Source organism: Pelecanus crispus, chromosome 1 (assembly GCF_030463565.1).
Source record: "Pelecanus crispus isolate bPelCri1 chromosome 1, bPelCri1.pri, whole genome shotgun sequence".
Taxonomy (NCBI): Eukaryota; Metazoa; Chordata; class Aves; order Pelecaniformes; family Pelecanidae; genus Pelecanus; species Pelecanus crispus.
The window spans coordinates 30,277,685-30,293,050 of record NC_134643.1 but is presented as its reverse complement, the minus strand read 5'-3'; positions in this window follow the sequence as shown (position 1 = coordinate 30,293,050).

Here is a 15,366-nt window from a genome sequence, read left to right as displayed (position 1 = left end):
GTGACGAACACTGATAGTGTCTTCAAACTGTTGAGATGGCCTGTACTCATCCTCTAATAAAAAATCAGATTCGTACAACTATACAGGAAGTTATCAAGGAGGTTTGTTTTAATTGCTTGGTGCTTCAGTATATTTTAGAATTGCTCTATGTGCTGTTCATTTCCCTTAATCCAGTAAAATTGCTAGTTATTTGCGCTATACTGGTGAGTGGCTACTTCTCTGAAAGCTTAACAATTAAGATTATAATAGGGATGTAGGATGAAAGAACAACTTCTCTGTGTATTCAAACTGTGTAATAATATAGGAATGAAAAGTGTGTTGTTTAATTATTTGGTTTTGGCATGTAGTATTACAGTTACTGTTAAATATGACTTTTGTATTTCTAATATAAGAAAAGAATTAAAAACAACAAAAAAAAAGGGTTTGATCTCATTTGACCTTTCTGACGTTCAGTCAGTTAAAAGGTTTGTAAGACGTTTAATTACCAAATGGTATGATCATTATTCATCTCATCATTTGATATATAACGTCAAGTGAATTGCCTCCCTGGAGTGCACTGTGTTTCACAGATCAATAGGTTTAGTAAGAGCTTGAAGGAGAGCTTTATACGTTCATAGAAAAGAAGGAAGAGTATATCCTCCTTGTAAAATGGCTTATGTAGTTACTCTGTGAGCTTTACAGAGTTACTGTTTTATTTACATCTCAGGAATACAAAATCCTGTAACATAAGGGCATTTATTAAATTATTTTAAACCTCTTTATTGAAATTAAAAAATATTGCTTCTGTCTTGCTCTGTGTAATAAAGTAGCTTTAAAAGTCTGTCCTGAACAGCTTCATTCAAATCTATTAAAATAATTATCCTTATTACAGCAGATTTTTTGCTTTGACACAGCACAACAAACATAGTATGACAAAAGGATGTCTAAATACACTACATATGATTGCTTAAACTATTCATATTTTCTTTTTCTGCATTTTTAAATATGTATAATTAGTTTGAACTGATACGGGTTGTTTTTTGGTTTTTGTTTGGTTTTTTTTTTCTTCATTCATGGTGACAAGGTTATTTATGCATACTTCAAGAGAAAAAGATAAAGCTTGTCCCTAACTGACTAATTTAATACCTATGCATTTATAACAAATTTCTTACGATTTTTTTAATTAATTGTCTAAAAGCTAATTACATGTAGGATACCTCATGTTTACTTAAGCTTTTCCAGGTGTATTATATTACTCTTATCTGATACAGATGAGCCATCATATAACAGCAGCTCTTTGAGCATGCCTATCTGATCTCTTAACCTTGATGAAAGGGTTTTCCAAATGACTGAAAGAGACTTCTAGGAGAGTGCAGGCACTAGTATTTGTTGTTGTTTTTTTCTGTAAGTTTTAGCTGCTTGATTTGCTCTCTTGACTTACCAGCTTTCTGCTTAAAAAGTAAGGAAATAAAAATGTGTTTCTTCTTTAACTCTTGTATTAATGAGGGTAAGCTTTTTAGCTTAAATTCAGGCCTTGTTGTTGGTCCTTGCATCAGTCAGGCACTGAGGAAACGGTAGTTCAGCTAAGCAAATCCTCCTGGCTGTGGGACAGAAGCAACATTTACTTGAAAATTCTACTTCCTTATTCATCTGTCACTTATAACCCATCATCTACTCAAAGATTAATTTGAATTGTGAACAATATCTAAGCTTCCTTAATCCCTTGCTCTTGTCCTTTTTCTTGAGCTGCTGTACTGTGACGGAAAGGCCGTAATTCTGAAGCTTCTTATTCCTCAGGCCTACCTAAAGTAACTCCCACTGGGAGCCGATTGATGTTTTGGCAAGGAAATTTTTACCTGTTTTTGAGAACAACCTGGAAAAATTGTCAGGAGGCTTTCACACTCTTAGATGTTCACTGTGTGGAATTCTTGTAAATGTAAAATCTAATTTGTCTGGGCTCTTTGCACCAGCATTGTTCAAGGTCAGATGAAGTTGTGTGTACAGGAAGTGTTTCTGAGATTTCATTCCTTTCTTTGTACTTGCAGCATTTTCCACCAAATTAGCAAATCAAATAATACGAATATCATTAATAATTAAGATAGCTGGGAAATATACCACATTCTTCTTTTTACCCCATGACCCCTGCTGCCACTCTTGCTTTATCACTTCCTTGAGTTTTTTTCAGGAAAAGTACTAATTTAGTAGTTTCCCCTCTGCTAATGATGCAAATACTGCTTATTCAGACCTTCTCAGTAAGGGGCTAGAGTTTAAAAAGAAATGCAGGAAATCTGCAGGTTTTTCTGCTGAAGCTGAACATCCAAAGACCTTTTTGTCAATAGGAACACTTACGTATGATTAGAATAATTAATGTTGTAGTTCTGTAGAAGCATCAATTGTTTTGATAATGCATTCATCTATGGCTTGGCTTGACAAAGTTTGAGCCATCAGGACTCAATCTAGAAATACGTACATTTAAGACTGTGAATAGATCTTTGGCTGAATTGTGATACATACTCAGCATCTTCTATGACTGTATATATCAAGTCATCTCTTCCAAGACATTTTTAAAGTTAGAGTAGTATTCATTTGTTGGCATTTGCGTTTATTTGCCTATACATTTACTGCTTAGCAGTAAATAGCTTAATGTAATATGTATTTGAAGTGCAAAGTCCATTTTGGATGAAAAATAATAGAACTATTCAATTTTAGCATCATCTCTGTCATTTGGTAGGCTGTAGGTGTTAGGGTAAAGGGTTGATCAGTGACAAAGTACAGCAGTGCTCTTGAATACTGTGTTCTGGGCCCCACAAATTAAGAAGGGTTGTGAAGGTCCTTGAAAGCATCCAGAGGAGGGCAACAAAGCTGGTGAAAGGGCTGGGAGGCATCTCCTGTGAGGAGCGGCTAAGGGCTTAGGGCTTGTCTAGTTTTGAGAAAAGGAGGCTGAGGGGTGACCTCATTGCTCGCTACAGCTTCCTGAGGAGGGGAAGGGAAAAGGGAGGTGCTGATCTCTTCTCCCTTGTATCCAATGATAGGATGTGTGGGAATTCAAAACTGCACCAGGGGAAGTTTGGACTGGACATTAGGAAGGATTTCTTTACCAAGAGGGTGGTCAAATACCGGAACAGGCTTCCTAGAGAAGTGGTCAGTGCCCCAAGCCTGTCAGTGTTTAAGAGGCATTTGGACAGTGCCCTTAGCATGCTTTAGCTTTTGGTCAGCCCTGAATTGGTCAGGCAGTTGGACTAGAAGATTGTTGTAGGTCTGAAAAATAGTCTATTCTGTTCAACAAAACTGTGGCAGCAGTCACAAATAACATGTTTTCATAGTACTTTTATGAAGAGTTTGCATGGGTATGAGTAGGGGAAGCTAGCTCTTTCTTCTTAGACAGTATTCCTGAAAGGTTCTGCAGTGAGACACAGAAGCTTCCAGGGTGCCTAAAGCACCACTATCTTTGTCCTGCCACCCCTTAGTTACAGGGAAGCAAAACCAGGAGCAAAAGGCAGGGGCACTTACACTGTGGGTCTGTCCGGTGCCCTTCTAGATACTGGAACTCAAGAGGTCTCCTAGACTTTTCTTAGGGGCAAGAATGGTGTGATTTGTAATATTCCCTTTGGTCCAGTTATGAACACAAAGAATCGATAAGGAATACACTAAAAAGGTCAACTTTTGGAGGACATAATATCCAGAAACCTTTGCCAAGTACGATTGCAAGTTTATTCTATATGATGCTATTCTGAACTGAGAAGCAGAGTTCAGGAAACTACATGTATTTATTAAGACAAATTGCAGTATCACCATCATTAATCTGGAGTATTGCACATTGATACCTATTTTTTGTAGCTGTTTGAAGCACCAAGTAATGGAGTTTGCAATATGTGATTTGCATAAATGGAGTCTGGGACAATGAAGTTCCTTGAATAAAAAACATTTAGAACCCCATTCCTTCACATTTCAAAGAGAAAAGAATCTTGACACCTAAAATTCGTCAGCAGGTTCCTTCAGAAATAAAGCTCAGGACAGATACAGTAAAATCATTATATTTTGTATCCAGAAACATAAGAACTCCCATAGAAAGGGAGTTAACGGAGCTAACGTTATACAAAAAGGGTAGTTGTATGCTTTCAAAACTCATGAAATAAGTAGTCTTGATTGTTTCCCCTTCAGAACATTCATGTGCATTCACTGACAGCTGTAGATAATATGCACCACAGTAAGAAATGTAGATGAAGCTTGCACAGTGAGTAAACTTTGCAATTAAATCTGCTCAGTTTTTGCTTTTGTGGAAGAAAGGATAACAGACTCTGGAACCATTGGTCTTCTCCAGATTGTATCCACATTGAATAGCTTGTTTGTCCTTTGTTCTGCTCTTTGGTTAAAAACTGCTTTTGGAAATTCCATAGCTGTGTGTCTTTCCCTGTAATTTTTACTTCGTCACACCTGGAAATTGCTGTCTTAAGTACATGTTGTACAGGTGTAGTGAAGATACTATGTTCTGAGCCTGTCCATCCTTTTTTGGCAAATATTTCTGTGCTGGTATCCAAGAGGAAATTTACTACAGAAAGTGTTTATAAGAAAATTAATTTATTTTTAATAATCTGTTAAACTTCAAAGCATTTGTTTGTTGAAAAAGCTCTGGCAGCATCTCAAATTAGCTGGAAGTGCCGTGTATGGTAACTCCTAGCATGATGGGACTAAACGATAAGTAAGATTTTAGGCAGATTCTCCTAATATCCTTCCTTTCAATAACCAAGCCAACAAACAAAAACCAACTGCCCCTCCAAAAAAAAAGGGCCAACAAAACCCAAACAAACCCCCAAAACCCAAAGCACTGCTCTGGATGTTAAGAACGTGGAGATATGACCATATGGGCTTTGCAGTATTGCCTGTCATCAATTGTTTTGCACTTGGGAGAACAGTCATAGTATGTGTACACCTGCTAGAGGTAGGTTTAATCTCACTGTTTTGGAAAGCAGTAAGTGTGTAGTAGCTATAGTACAATCCTTACTAGGGCTCTGTAAATCCATTTGTGACAGTGAGTGTGCTTAGCTGCTGAAATGCTTGTTACTGTGTTTTATGGGTGTCTATACAACTGGATTAACTCACTATTTGATATACTTGTATGTCCTGAAGATGTATCCTGATTTTGCCGAAAGCCTGAAGCATTATCTCTGAAATTTGGCATCCTTCATTCAGTTCATACCAGAGATATTATTGGAGACCTAGTTTGTTATCTCCTTTTATATTTATAGTGATTACTTGAATAGCCCAGGAGCACTTCTTAAGAAAAATGTTATCTGTCTTGTATTATCAGCGACAGTCTCTACAGGTACTGGTGTACTGTATGTCTTAACCCATAAAAGGGGACTGCGGTGCTATGAGTCAGCTTTGAACTATTTTTTTGTGTACAGATACCCCCTAAAGACCAACAGCTTTTATTATTTATTACACTGCTTGTCCAACTGTGAGAGAAAGCAGAAGGGATTGTCGTGTTAGGAAAACCTTCTTACCATGACTGCTGATTTTGGATTCTCATCTGTGGGGTGTGGAACCCATCCATTGGGAAACACAGGTTTATTGAAGTAGTTTGTGGAGTAATGTTTTCTTGTTCATTGAACATTTAGGCAAAAATCTGCAAGATAATAGTTTTCATTTTTTGTTGTTTTTTTCTCCCTTTTTTCCCACTGTAATGTTTTTCTTCAGCCAAATGAAACAAACAAGCAAAGCAGAAATATTCTGGCAATTAAAATAAACTATACATGATGGAAAAGTTACGGAAATACTGAGATTACAGATTTTCTGATCCATTTAAACAAGAATTGCCACCTGGAATTTCCAGTTATTTGAATTTGATACACTAATTTTCCGAGGTTCCCAACCTGGGGCTATGCAGCAATTCTCAGTTCCTGTCCCATCACTTTGAAAGTATGTGTGTGTGTGAGTTTGCAGAATATTTTTCTTCTAAAATGTAGTGCTTAATCGGTGCTTGTAATTAGTATTTTAGAACCTGATTTATTAAAATACCATTGTGAGGTACACTGTCCTTCTCAGCTAAGAGTTACATGTGTCAATCTGTTCTAACCATTTGGTGTAAAAAGTTCATTTTTTCTGTCCTGGAGCAAGTATTTCTGTGCCAAAATGTCAATAATTTTTAATTGGAAACACATAAAATGGAGACAGTATGGTAAATAGTCAGATCTTGGAGACACCTTCTTGTAAATAATTTTTTTAATAAGCATTGTGTAAGTGTGTGAATATATAAAAAAGTAGCTAAAATAATAATGCCAAATACTAAAAATGCTTTTCCAAAAGTATTACCTTTTTATTGGATTTTAGTACGCGACACAGTCATTTTAGGGTCTGTTTTTTCTGTTCATCTTTAAATTAGCTGGTTTCATTATAAAGGCAAAGTTGTTTCCTGCTTTTTTTCTGAGTCTGTACTTAGCACTCAATATTGGAGGTGTTCCAAGGGCGCTCAGGGGTGTCATTCAACAGCAGTCGCTCTCCCCTCTGTAGTGGTCTGGGATTCCTGCAGGGTATGTCTACGTCTGTGGGACTGGAGGTACGGAGACAATTAAGTAATTGCATATGTATTCCAGTTCTCAGGCAGGTTTTTCTGCCTTTGCTGAGTTCATCAGAGCTATGGCTGTGTGGGTCACAGCGCTTGGGCTGGCTAGTTTCAGGCTAGCTCCAATAAGTATGCGGAAACTGTAGTCACAACAGTGGCTGCAGTGTACCTAAACCTCAGTCTAGGTCTTTTAAGGAATATGAAAAACTAGCTTGTGCTTAATGTACCTCTCCTCCTTGTCTAGGCTCTATCATGCTGCTTTGAGGAGCGCTCTCTTATGTCTCACTTTCTGCCTTAATAGATGTGCAGCAGAAGTGCATGCAGAATAGACGCAGCTAGTCTACTGCTTGACATTTCATAACTTACTTTAACTGAATTTGATTTTGTTAAATTGATAGGAGAATGTTTACATTTTATTACCCTTCAAATTTTTTACTAATTTTTCTACTGTTAATCAGCCAGATTAATGACAGCTTTTCTAGGATGGACCGAGTCATCTATATTAAATGTGATGACATGTTATGTTGTTTTTGATTAAGAAGTAGGTAAAATGGTGTTGCAGGGAAAATTAACTGAAATTTTTGGACTTTGTAAGAAGCCGTTAACATATGGAATGGTGATTCCAGTGGTGGTAATAGGGATAAGTCATAACTATTGACCATTAGAAGTTAAAAATTTTGTTTTATGGTGCTAGGCAGCCATGCTGAGTCATCAGATGTGCTCTCCCAGCTATCTGGATCTTTCTGTGTTGGTTCTGATCCCAGAGAACTGGCGAAAAAATAGCAATGAGAGGAAAATGTACATGGGAATTAATAATTCTGAAATAAGTGAAAAAAAAAATCATATAGCAGAGGAAGGGGAATAACTAATAATAATTTACCCCATGCAACGCTACAGGCTTGGGGAGGAGTGGCTGGAAAGCTGCCTGGCCGAAAAGGACCTGGGGGTGTTAGTAGATAGCCAGCTGAACATGAGCCAGCAGTGTGCCCAGGTGGCCAAGAAGGCCAACAGCATCCTGGCTTGTATCAGGAATGCTGTGGCCAGCAGGAGCAGGGAGGTGATTGTCCCCCTGTACTCGGCGCTGGTGAGGCCGCACCTGGAATACTGTGTCCAGTTTTGGGCCCCTCACTACAAGAAAGACATTGAGGTGCTGGAGCGTGTTCAGAGGCGGGCAACGAAGCTGGTGAAGGGTCTGGAGAACAAGTCTTATGAGGAGCGGCTGAGGGAAGTGGGGTTGTTTAGCCTGGAGAAGAGGAGGCTGAGGGGAGACCTTATCGCTCTCTACAACTACCTGAAAGGAGGTTGTAGTGAGGTGGGTGTTGGTCTCTTCTCCCAAGTAGCTAGCGATAGGACAAGAGGAAATGGGCTTAAGCTGCGCCAGGGGAGGTTTAGACTGGAAATTAGGAAAAATTTCTTTACGGAAAGGGTGGTCAGGCATTGGAACAGGCTGCCCAGAGAGGTGGTGGAGTCACCATCCCTGGAGGCGTTTAAAAAACGGGTAGATGTGGCACTTCGGGATATGGTTTAGTCTAGTCTACCCTTGATTAGTCTAGAGTGGGCTTGGTAGTGTAGGTTAATGGTTGGACTGGATGATCTTAAAGGTCTTTTCCAACCTAGATGATTCTATGATTCTATGATTCTATAACTATTAGACCTTTAGTAGAAAAGATGTTGTTCAGGACAGTGACACAGTACAAGAGAGTTTCAGGATTCAGAAAAGACAGAATGGAACTTGTTAATGGTGTCAGAATGGAAGGAGGAAAGATGCAAGGCTGGAAGACCTCTGGCAAATAAATGTATAATACTTGCCTTCTGACATTTGTGAACTAAATCAGGAAGCCATCTTCTAAAGTTCTGTGAAGACTGTGAGTAAACTCTGTGTCCTGTGACATTGTTGGTGATGTTGATGGTTCAACTACCTTCATTCCTTTCCATTTTGTTGGTTTAAGATGATTCCCTGTTGGAACAACGTCAGCTATGGCCAGGAAGGCAAGATGTGTAAAGATGTTACAGCTATATATATAAAAAAATATATAGTAATTAAAGTGTAAGAATTCTAGAGCAGTATGCAGTGATGTCACAAAGGATTAATATTCTTCTGTGGTTTTATTACATATTATTCATATTAATAACATAATACAGTTAGAACAAATGCAAGGCAACTCTAAATTAGTGGGCTGTAATACCATTGAGGAGCTCCTTTAGGAGGTCATGAAGCATGAAAGCAAAGTTTGCCTACTTTGTGTAGTCACTAGGACGTCAAGGTGGAAATGTAGTCCCGTAATTCAGCATTTGTGTTTTATTTGTTTTATTTTTGAACACATATACTCATGTCTTGAGTTCATGTCTGCCTCAGGCAGATGTTTCATATTTATGTTTCTGCTTCAACAACTTCCTTTTTTCTTCCCTGTTATTTTATTTTGATTTCATCTCTGAAGACCTCCATTTTAAGTCCTCAGGATGGTGCCAGGAAAAATGGAAGGAAGGTTTTCCCTGTTGCAGCGCTGTCATACTGTGATGCATGAAACGCATGCATAGGTGCAGGTCACGTTACAGTGCTAGCTATGGTTAGTATATAGTTAATGAAATTTTACAGTTTCTAATTGATGCCTGATTCTTCAGTGAATTGCAATAGTTAGTTTAAGTGGACTATTTGAGGAATGTGGTCTCATTCCAAATTTTTATCTATAACTGAGCATTTTTTAAAAAAAGAAAAGATCTTAAATATTAAACTGTTTAAATTGAATGTCAAAGATTTCCTTAGCTGTTTTTTTCCTTCCACCTCCTTTTTTTCCTGATTTCCAGTTGAAAAATCTTTTGTGAAAACAGTGTTTACTTTCTTGAACATGTGTAGCAACTGTGAAATCTAATTCATGGTTTCACCATGTCTTGTGTTACTGTTGTATTTTCTAGCTTTTATAATGATGTTGTGGCTCTTCTTATACAATTTAATTCTACTGCAATATTTTGGGTATGAAACCATTCTAATTAGTTAAGTGTAAACCATGGTTTGTGTTCAGTTGCTTTAGACTTAAATTGGCAAAGCTGTACATCTCCTTTGTGATGCACTTGAAGATTGTGAAAATTCCTGTATCTGTAACTGTGTATTTGGAGAAACTCATTCATTAACCAAATAAGGTGGATGTGAATTTTGTGTCTGTTACTAAGAGTAAAAGAGAAAGTTAGGATACATAACTAGCTTATATGTAACAGTCCAGTGTCAATGAATGAGTTCCTCAGCAGTCGTCTTATCAATAAAGCAAGTGCACCAAATGTAGGTGTAGCTTCTGCTACTTGCTTACCGGAGATACTGACTTGAGGGGGAAAAAAGCACTCCGTGCTTGTGAGTGTGTTGAATGCACTGTTATGTCATGGGTCTGCCTGGATGTGGAACAAGATTCAATGAATGAATGAGTTCTGGTCTCCCTTGTTAGCCTGATGCTTAGGATACTTTTGGCGGTAATACTATATAAGATATTGGCTATCTTCTGTGACCTAGCCTTGATTTCATACTAAACAACACAATGAAAGAAATGAAATGATTATTTTATATTAGTTGTCTTGTAACAAACCCATGCCATTCTTTACAAGCAGCTTTTCTTCTGATAAATAAATACAAGGTGAGATAGGTGCACTGCAATGTTCAAAGCATGACTGAATTACTCAAAGGGGAGTTACTGCACCTGAGCTGATGACCACATGCTCATAACAATTGGAATTACTTTGGTATGTTAATACTTGATAAAGCTCCATTTGAAGTATTGCAGTTAAATTAATTTGGTCTGTCGTGTTCTGCTGCTGAACCAATACCAGGATATAGTTTGAAATCAAAGAAGCAAGCTCTTCTATATCTTAAGACCTATTCGAGATTTTCTTACAGAATTAAATAAAAGTTGCTAACAACAGGTAATTATGATGCATTAAAAGATGTTATTTCCTTTTCCTTTACGCATGCTATTTAAGATACTCTAATTGTTTAATGTTGTTTTTAATACTTAATGTAGTACTGGGCATATTTTTATCTGCTCTCTTTCCTTCTTTTATCGTGTTACGACAGTTTATCAGCTTAAGAATTCTTACTGCTAGACATGAACACTGAATTCCTGTGTTCTTCTGGCTTGGCCTTCCCTGCAGAAAGTGCCCTGCTGTGGAATTGTCTATCTCCTAGGCTACCATAGCCTAGATTTGCTATTTTTATCATACTTTTGTAAGGAAGCAGAAGTTTTGTAAGTTGATACAATCATACTATCTGTCTGTCTGTCCCCCACAATAATTCTTGAACCTGTTGGCCAACTTCAGATAAATTTGATGGAGAAGTAGAGGCCTCAAAGATACTAATATCCATGAAAACAGATGGACTATGCAACAGAAACATGCAAAATAGTGCATCTGCTGAGGAAAAAGGCTGCAACATTAAGTACGTCCATGCTGTTACTCATAAGTTCTGTTGCTCACAGTACTACCTGGTTTTGTTACTATTTTGCTTCCATCCATAATCATTTATTTGTTAATTCATTCCACATCCAACTTCAGTTATGAGTGTAAAATACTACTTACTTTTTTTTTTTAAGAGTTTTATTTGAAAATCACGGTTTTAATCCTGTGCCATTTGGTAGGAATCCCCACTCCTTGAAATACAGTGTAGTTTATGTTTTACAAAGAATGACTGCTGTCTTTTTTTACTCTGATATTAAATAATTAAAAGGTGATTTTTTTTTTTTTTCACTTAAGAGAAAGAAAAATTAGAAGGAAGATAATTGTAGACTATTTCTTTTCCGAATTTTGGCTTATATTGGCCAGAGGAATAAGATGTTTGTGGAAGTAGGTTACATTATGAGGCTTCATACATACATAGGAGAACATACATGCAACAGAGAATATGCATGAACTTTTGAGGAAGCTTTGCATTTATTTTCGTCTGGCTACCATAATGGTAGATGTCTATGATGACCTAGGAAGGGAAGAATTTGTACTGAATGGCAAATTGTTCATCTTTTTTAGTTTTATGGAGCTTGATGAAAAATTCTGTGTGGCAGAAATCCATCTTCTTGGAATGGCATTCTGCTTCCCTAAAAAGTTCCTCCAGTTTCCAAAGTGTGCATACCTTGGCCACATCCCTTCCAATTTCAGCAACAAAGGGAGCACAGGACAGAGATGACAGTCTCTGCACTAAGTAACACTAAATAAAAGTATTTAAAAAACCCAGTTCATCTTCAAAACAGTCTATCCAATGCAGTAATGAAACGTAGGTCCCGAGGAAACAAACAATGTGGCACATGGTAACAAAGAATGGAGGAAAGGTCATGCAGAGGAGGTTGAAATAATGCCATATGAACAGCTTTACTTCAGGCATGTTCTGTTTTTTAAATACTTTGCTTTTGCAATCTCAGCATTCTTTTAATGTAGAAGATTAAACAAAAGTTTCCTTTTAAAAAATAATCATAACAGCAGTTCCATTACACAGGTTTACTGACCTCATATTTATTACGATGTTGTGAAATTTAAGTCTACTCCTCCGACTTCACTGTTCCATCCAACTAGTTGCAGCATAATGCTGTTGTTCATTGTGGCACATGAGGAACTACAAAAAAATGAGACAAACATTGCAGGTAGACTTAATAATTATTTGTTAAGAATTATTTAATACATTTTAAATTCAGTATATGTAATTCAGAAAGACCCCTAAGCACTTTAAGTATGTGTAAAAGAAAATTGCCTTTTTCCACTTGCTTAAATGCACCCTCTGCTGGGGTAAAACACAACAGCTGTGAAGTGCAATGTGATCTGTAAGCACAAGTGTTCAGGAATTCTGTTTTATGGCTCGTCTGAAATAGTGCGAACAGCCAAAATCCAAGTATGTTCCTCTTAAGACAAGACTGGAAATTGATTTAGTGTTGATTCACAGTGAAAAATGTCACCTGTATAATCTCGAGCCAGTGCTGGTTTTCCTGTCTTAAAACCTGATTCTGCTGAAGAGATATTCACAGGCTGAAGAGATGCAATTTCTGGTAGTTTCATTTATCTTTCATAACTTCCATGTTTGGCAGCCTGATTATTTCTGTTAAATGAAGTTGAAAATAACATCAAGAAACTACTTGATGTTGTGTTTGTGTTGTTCCTGTGTTGCGTCTGAGAACACTTGGTTTCTTTTCAGAGAACTGCATTTGTGGTTCTTCCTACTTTAAGAAATGACAACAGAAGACAACTTAAGCTTATCTTGAGCTTCTTGTTGCTTCTGGGAGTTGTATTAATTTCCTAGGAGTCTTGCCTCAGGTGGCAATGAGTGCGTAAGTATGGGGACCAGCATCAAAGGCTTCTTTAGAGATGGAACGTACTATTGTGTGTTCTTTCCAATGAATTATTATTAGAAGCCCTTCAGAAACCCTGCAGGTAGCATAAAGGAATTGAAAAAGAAAGTGTTTTCCCTCTTCCTGTAAAACAGGAGTCCAAATAGAAGAAAGGTTGGCAGTAGGTATCCATTCAATGGAGGGGCAGGTTTTGTAGAACATAGATAAGTTCAGTGGGAAAAAAAGTCTTAAGGTAAGAGTGGAAGGAATGTTCCGCCCCAAAATGAGTGACTTAGGCATTAAACCTGTTTTTTCTTTTTGTTTCAGATCTTTTGCTTTATTTCAGTCTTTTTTTTCTAGCAGGTTTCCAGTGGTAGGTACCATACCAGAAACCAGTGTGTCCTACTAAAGGCCATGTGTCACTTAATCATAATACTTTATCTGAAAGACCAGTGAAATAAAGAGACTTTACAAGCAAATAGATTTTTTACTGTATATTCTCTAACCATAAGGGGATTACTTGACCTCCCATGTCTTTTGCACACATCAAACTCTATACTAAAGCTGTCTTAAAGCTTGCAGGAGTTCATCCTCTAGGGATTTTCCTTTTGTCTGTCAGTCCACAGATAGAAAAGTATGTCCAGTCATATTTAGCCTTATGTTGACCATCTCTGTCTTTTGATTATGAATATTCTTATCAAGTACAAAAATATTTTCAGTTACACAGACTCTGATAATGGCATTTGTTTGGTATTTTCTGATTAACAGTTTCTGCAACTTTCTGCTTGGCTTCTTAATAAGAATTCATCTGGGTATTCTTTGACAGCAGTAGAATCTTTACTAAAGTAGCATTTACTTTCCTCCACAGAACTTTAGAGTTGCCTATAAAAGACTGTTTCATGAAGACTGATAGTTTGTATGGTTTTGAGCTTCATTGTTAAGTGAAACATTCCTATGTCTCATACATCCCCATATACATTGCTTTGTAACCTGTAAGTAGAGATCTGCATGGGCATATGCATGCTGCTCCCATTCAGGGCCTTGTTTCAGCTGTCCCTGCACAAAAGAACATCTAGCTGTTCCTTCCATTTAACTTGAGTGACAAGTGCTGAGTAAACTCCTGGTTTCTAACCATGTCAGTGAATGATGGCAGCCATTATTGCCTTACAATGTAACTCTCTTTATAAGGCAACCTGTGGATCTGAGGTGATGGAATATGGTGCTGAACCTGTTTTTAAACCACCACCTATGGCTTATTTTTCTTTTCTGACAGTATATCTTATTTTATCTGACATTTTGTTTGGGTTGAAAAGTTAACGTGAATAACAATATTTCTATTTGAGAAAGCCTTACAAACTAGCTGAAGTTGTTTGTTGTTCAAGTGTGCCTTGATAAGTATGGGGAAGTCGTCTTTCTGTTTTCACTCTTCTCAAATACCATGTAACCGTGTGCACAGAACCTGGTCAAAACTGTGCTTTCTAAAATTTTCAAAACTATGAAGAGTGTCTAATAATTTTCTTGAGAAGTTCTACATTATATGTTTTGTCCCAATTAATTTTGATCCAGCTGAGTCCAGCAATTCATGTTGGGGCAAATAAATTAGTAATTTGGGATTACTTTCAGATTTTGTGGCTTACTGAAATAGGTGGGTGCTACATGGTTAGATAAATACTAGCCTTCTGGGTTAGCCATCTACAAATGTGCCATCTGACTTACAGCCAACACATTTATCTAAAGGTCTCAGCACTAAAAAATTTAAAAATTACTCTTCTCTTTTTTACAATTTCGAAATAAAGTACCCTTTGTCCCGGTCTGAGTATATTACAAAATTGAAATCCATATAATTAGAAATATTATCTAATTGCAGATTGGATGAGGGAAAAAATAAGATGTTCTGTAATACGGCCAGTGTAAGCTCAGTTTAACTTGGGGTTTTCCTACCAATTTCCTTCAAATCAGAATGATCTGAGAAGAAACTAATTTTTTAGTGGGATGAGATGCCTTATGGCCAGTTGTAGGTTGATACATACAAATGTTTGCATTCTTTCATTTCAGTTAGCAATACTGTCTCTAATTTTGTATCTTCTCAGTTAGGAATGTGAGATATTAGAGCTTCCCCATCAAGTAGTTGGTATTCATTCTGCTGTTATGACTTCTATCTAGAACACTGGATTTCTGAGATAGAGAAATAAGAATACAGATAAGAAGTGTAATTTTGTCTTTTCACCCAGAGGGTAATGCAGCCTCTCCCTTGGTTCAAAATTGTAGATGTACTTCTGCGAATGTTTACGTAGAACACTCTCCTCCTCTTATGTTCAAAGTACTAATCTGCAGTATAGTTTATCTCAGTCTTAAATGAGCTTCTGTTTTGGCCACCACAGGAAATAACGGAGCACAAAGAACGTCCAGATTCCTTTTCTGCTAGCTGCCAAAGGGGTGACTGGGAAGGGATCTGAAAATGAGCAGAGTTTTGGCTCCCTTCTCCAGGTTTCTCAAATGTCTTGGTTGATCAACCAGCAAGTGCCTCACCAGGTTATG